The following is a 6,000-nucleotide window of genomic DNA, read 5'->3' as shown; positions in this document are numbered from 1 at the left end:
ATTGCTGAGACATGCTGGTTTTATAGGTGCAAGGAAGATGTAATTCAAATGGTGACGTCATTTCATTCTTTTTTATCATTATGATTTATCTCTTAGCTCCCTAGAACAAGCAAATGACGACTGGCCAGGAAATAACCTAGCAAGTTAGCAACCATTTTGAAATAAATTGGCACCAAAATCAGGATTAGGTAGTGCAAGTGTCGTCGTCGAATGGAGACAGTAACATCATGGATAAATTATTGTAAAATTCTCTAAAGCCACCAGTCAGATTTGTATTCAATATAGAATGCCATCGCCGTAAGGTGGCGTTCCTAGGATTTAAGGTTTGGATTATGTTTTTCTTTTGTCTGAACAAAACTAAAAGGCAACATGACGAAAAGTAAAAGATATGAACTATTACAGAGTGTGTGCTACTGCAGAAGATGTGCTGTCCTTGGCTGTTGTTGGTCACATAGTAAACAAGTATTTCAGTTGAGATTCCAAAGATATATCTGATAATTTGTCATTTATTTCCTGGAATTGTAATGTTTATTTTTGTTATTGAGAAGTTATGTCACCATATGGGGTTCTCATTAGTTCTACCCAAGGAAGATACAGCAGCATCCATAAGTTTTCCATGTTGTGCTTGGATTTTTAGCTGGATGGCTTTGATGTCATTCCTAGTTAATGAAAAATATAAATAAAAAACAAGCCCTGGTTTGAAAAACCGATGAAGATGAACAATATAGAGCACGATTCATTACAAATTCTTTAAATGATGATGCATTTTCTTTTGTACCAAACAAATTGTTCATGATTTATGTGTCATCAAAGTAATACTGAATCCTATCAACCAGTAAGGAATTCCCGAGTCTAGCTATGCAGCATCAGCGTCTAGTATTACCGGAGGCTACCATAACATAGGCAGCTCTGGTAATTTCAGTTTAGTTTGTAGTTTTTAATAAAGATATATCTACCTGTTTTCAATTTGCATCACTGGTGCCAATTCTTGAGCCTTCCATGGTATTAAATACATTGATCATTTTGTTCTTTTCCTAGATTCAGTTTAGGTCATTGATTGATATGCTGCTTCTTAAAGGGTTTCATGGCAGATGCATTATTATTCAATTGCTCAGAATTCAATTATTTGACAGCCTAAAATATGATGATGGTTCTATTTGTCATCTTTTTTTGTTTCTTCATGTGTTATTGATGTAGTCTCTGACAGGGAGATTCTAGGGGTGTTGAGTCATGCACAACCTCATTACTATGTAATAAAACTTAGCTGATTTCTATTATTCTTCAATTTAATTATGCTAATCTTCATGCCTCATCCTAGCGGTCATCATTTTTGTCATTTTCTTTCTGGTTTAACATATGATGTTCAAAGTTGTGTTCTAAAATATGTAGCAGTCTCCAACTGCTCTTTCAAATCTTACCATTGCATAGTTGATCACCCATTTACCAAACATTCTCCTCCTTCCTAAAACCAAAAAGTGCATTGATCCCCCTTCAGTTTACCACACAAAGTTTTGAATTTTCACTTATTCAAAATTCGACACGTCCAATGCGCACGTTTAAAACATTGACCTTCTAATGAAACCTTAAGTAATAGAACAGATTAAAGACATGAGACATTCAAACAGTTTAGCTGAAGACTAAACCAAATTGACAGTAATTTAGATTGAAAATTCATTTTTAGTTTTGCCCCCGGACTATAGAGGTTTATGACACTTAATGTTTTGTTATGAGAAAATATTATCTTCCCTGTCTTTTCAGATGGCCAAGAAAAGTTGAAACTGTGCTGCTAAGGCTTCTGCAAATTAGCTTATCTTTTACACCAGACAAGTTAACTGGTCAAATAATTTTAGTCAATTTATTATTAAATTACACCTTGATCCATATATAGTATTAGCTCGATTTAAATTTAGTTCTTGTAGTTGTAATTTCAGTGTATACTAATTAATCTGGTCAAATGTTATACTTTTATCACAACTGCTTGGCCAAAATGATTAAAAAGTGAACACATTTACCCTTCTCTTGTTCCTATATTCAACATTTGATTCTATCACATTGGTTTTTCTGCCTTGATGAACTTAAGGCAAAATCTTCTTATGCATATTTTTCATCAGCTTACTACTGCAACAGAAATGTCAATTTTCACCCCTTTGAAAGCATTTACATACAGTAAGAACTGCATGGACTAAATTTCAATTTTTTTCTTACCCAACAATTAAAAAAGATAACTCTAAAAACTTGTTAGCAGAACTGATTATGAGAGTTGTATATATAACGTCCGGAGAACTGATAATAACGTCTGGATGTCCGTATAGGAGAATTTATGTATATAGTTATAGGATGAATTAATTTAAAAGCAAATTTACATGCTAAAGCAGAAAGCCATTGTTAAATATTTGCAGAAGATTTGATTGTAATTGTATTACAAATTTTGAATGACAATGGCATGACAATATCAAACCAACCAAGTGGAAGAAATATTTGTATGAAGAAAAACAAAAGTTTTAGATATCATTGTGTGCTAAAATAGAATTCAGTGCACTTAGCCTTTGCTCCACTCCAAATAAAATATAAAATAGCTTGGACTCAATGTAAAGGATGTGTAATATGTTTGACCTTCCCAAAAATGTTTGACATTTGGTAGAAGATCTGAGTTGGTTTTGACCTCCGCTTGGTAGCTCAAGGTATTTTGTAATTTTCAAAGTGTGACATAATGCTTCTCATTGGTCAAAAGGAGCAACAAAAAGGACACCAAGATAAAGCCAGAGGATTTCTCAACCTTTCTTACCTCATTGCCTTCCTTGAAGCAAGAAAACTCTGGAAAATATTGACAGAGTTTGAAAAGAACAATTAATTAAGCATCCCTCCTATATGTTGACCTTTTCACATGGATCATTTGCAAAATCTTCCAACTGGGATTTACTTAATAAACTTGGTTTCCTCAACTTAGAAAGAAATCTTAGACAGATGTATGATTGAGATTACTCCACGTATTTCTTTTGATTAAAAAAAAATAGTAGGGGGTAGAGAGAAGAAAAAATCACTGTGACTTTGTGGGAAACTACACAGAGGGTTCCTTGTTTCTTCTAAAGAGGGACCATTTGTATTTGCAGCACAGCTAATTTTTTAGTAGGACAAGAAATTTAAAACAGCATCTAATTAGTTATTGTTTGACAAATGTTTGTTTGTTTTCCTGGGTTATGATTATATTAAAGACTAAAGATTAACTTTATATTTCTCCGGACATCCCTAACTGGTTTGAAATTTGCATTGGAATATATTTATCTTAATAGGGTACTTATTCATAGGCCAGAATAGCCTTCGTTTTCAAATCTTTTTCTTATTGTCCGTTTTAACCTTTTCCTCTCACATAAGGAGCATATTTTACTGGAAACAACATATTTTCATGTATTAATATGCTCATTTCAAGTGTATAACTGAGCCGGGTAATGGGGAGCAATAATTTTAGGTCAACAACCAATTTAAAGTTTATTTTTAATCTCTTGATACGATTTTGGTTTGCATGCGTACAACCCGAAACGCCATACCATTACTGCGAACAACCCGTAACCCTATCAAGGGTGAATCATGTAAGGGGGACTTTTGATTCAACCCAAAATGAGTGAAGTATTTATAAAGAAGGATAAAATTATAGTGTTTGGACAATAATGCCCTTATTCATTTTTATATTGCCTAAGGAGTCTGTTTCTTCTTTTCAGATGATGCCAAGGGAGTTTTGCTTCCTGATTGCCGTATGGAGCCTAAAAGGTTGGAACTTATACTTCATTTGCTGAGATGATCCTTCATGTGAAATGAAATTCATGATGCTTCTTCTATCATGAGGTCGTCATATGGAGTTATGCTTCCATCATGTTGTCTAAATTAAAAAGAAAAGCTTGAATGCATAACTGAAGAGATATATTTTGCTCATATTCTAATCTAATCATATGACTCTTAATATCTTCTGGTAAAAATCTATACATTTCTCTAGCTAGGGTTTGAAGAAAATATGGGTGTTTAGTTTTTGCTCAAGGGAAAATTCTCTATTATGCTCAAGTAAGTTGGGCTTATTAGCCTCTTTTTCTTGTAAAATCATGCTTAAATTTTGACATCTTAAATTAATAATTCTAAAATTTCTTACTATTGTATCATACTCTTTCTTTTGATATTAATGTTTTTAGTGCAAAAAAGAAAGCTCTTTTATAATATGGGGCAGAGGTACTCTAGGGCTTGAGGTGGCCCTAGCCCCCCATAATTTGTTCTCAACACAGTAAATGTTGGGCTTTAGTTCATATATTTAACAATGCAAACCATACAACCATTCTAATGGTCCCCATTGCAATCCATAATAACTTCATTTATAAATATGTAAAATATTTTTAGGCCCATTACACAACTGACATACAAAAAGAAAAGTGTTAATCCTCTAATAATCAAATTGATAAGCCAAATAAATAGTTTAAAGGGAAATGAGATTTTATCAAAAGATTTTTCCGTTTTGATACATGAAATTGAGTACAAAGTTCTTTAAAATGTCCATTTTTCCATATATATATATATATATATATATTTTATTGATGTATGATTGATTTTTTATTTCTATACTTGTATTATGGTTCGGCCCCCTCACACATATACAATCTTGGCTCCGTCATTCTTTATAATCATAATTATATGCTAAAAACTCTTGCTCAAGGACTTTAATAAGTTTTTCATGCCCTCTTCTCATGCTATCATTTTTAGTTCTAATATTCCAAAAAATTTCTAAATTTTTTTTTTCATAGGCCAGAATAGGGTACTTATTCATAGGCCAGAATAGCCTTCCTTTTCAAATCTTTTTCTTATTGTCCGTTTTAACCTTTTCCTCTCACATAAGAAGCATATTTCACTAGGAAAAAAAAACATTTTTTCATGTATTATTATGCTCATTTCAAGTGTATAATTGATCCAGATAAATGGGAGGAATAATTTCAGGTCAACAACCAATTTAAAGTTTATTTTTAATCTCTTGATATGATTTTGGTTTGCACGCGTACAACCCAAAACGCTGTACGTACAACTCGAAAAGCCATACCATTACTGCAAACAAACCCCGTAACCCTATTAAGGGTGAATCATGTAAGGGGGACTTTTGATTCAGCCCAAAATGAGTGAAGTATTTATAAAGAAGGACAAAATTATAGTGTTTGGACAATAATGCCCTTATTATATTGCCTAAGGAGTCTATTTCTACTTTTCAGATGATGCCAAGAGAGTTTTGCTTCTTGATTGCCGTATGAAGTCAAAAAGGTTGTAACTTATACTTCATATGTTGGGATGATCCTTCATGTTAAATGAAGTTGATGATGCTTCTTCTATCATGAGGCCGTCATATGGAGTTATGCTTCCATCATGTTGTCTAAATTAAAAAGAAAAGCTTGAATGTATAACTGAAGAGATGTTGCTCATATTTTAATCTAATCATATGACTCTTAATATCTTCTAGTAAAAATCTATACTTGTCTCTAGTTTGGGTTTGAAGAAAATATGGGTCCTCAAGGGAAAATTCTCTATTAAGCTCAAGTAAGTTGGGCTTATTAGCGTCTTTTTCTTGTAAAATCATGCTTAAATTTTGACATCTTAAATTAATAATTCTAAAATTTCTTACTATTGTATCATACTCTTTCTTTTGATATTCATGTTTTTCCTTGAAAAAAGAAATTTGTTGTTTTGCTCTTTTGTAATCATAATTATATGCTAAAAACTCTTGCTCAACGGCTTTAATAAGATTTTCATGCCCTCTTCTTATGCTTTCATTATTAGTTCTAATATTCCAAAAATTGTCTAAAAGAACTTTTTGTTTATCTGCTAATGATGCTTGAATATGATATTTTAAAGCAGAATTTCCAACTTCTTGTATTGGAATTCCATTATAATAATAAGTATTTACTACTGGTCCTGCTTGACTACTCATGCTTAATGGATTACCACCCTGTGATGGTGTACCATTATTTTTGTTGCCAG

The sequence above is a fragment of the Prunus avium genome, chromosome 5, assembly GCF_965620075.1.
Source record: "Prunus avium chromosome 5, drPruAviu1.hap1.1, whole genome shotgun sequence".
NCBI classification, from domain to species: domain Eukaryota; kingdom Viridiplantae; phylum Streptophyta; class Magnoliopsida; order Rosales; family Rosaceae; genus Prunus; species Prunus avium.
Note: the sequence above shows the minus strand (reverse complement) of the source record.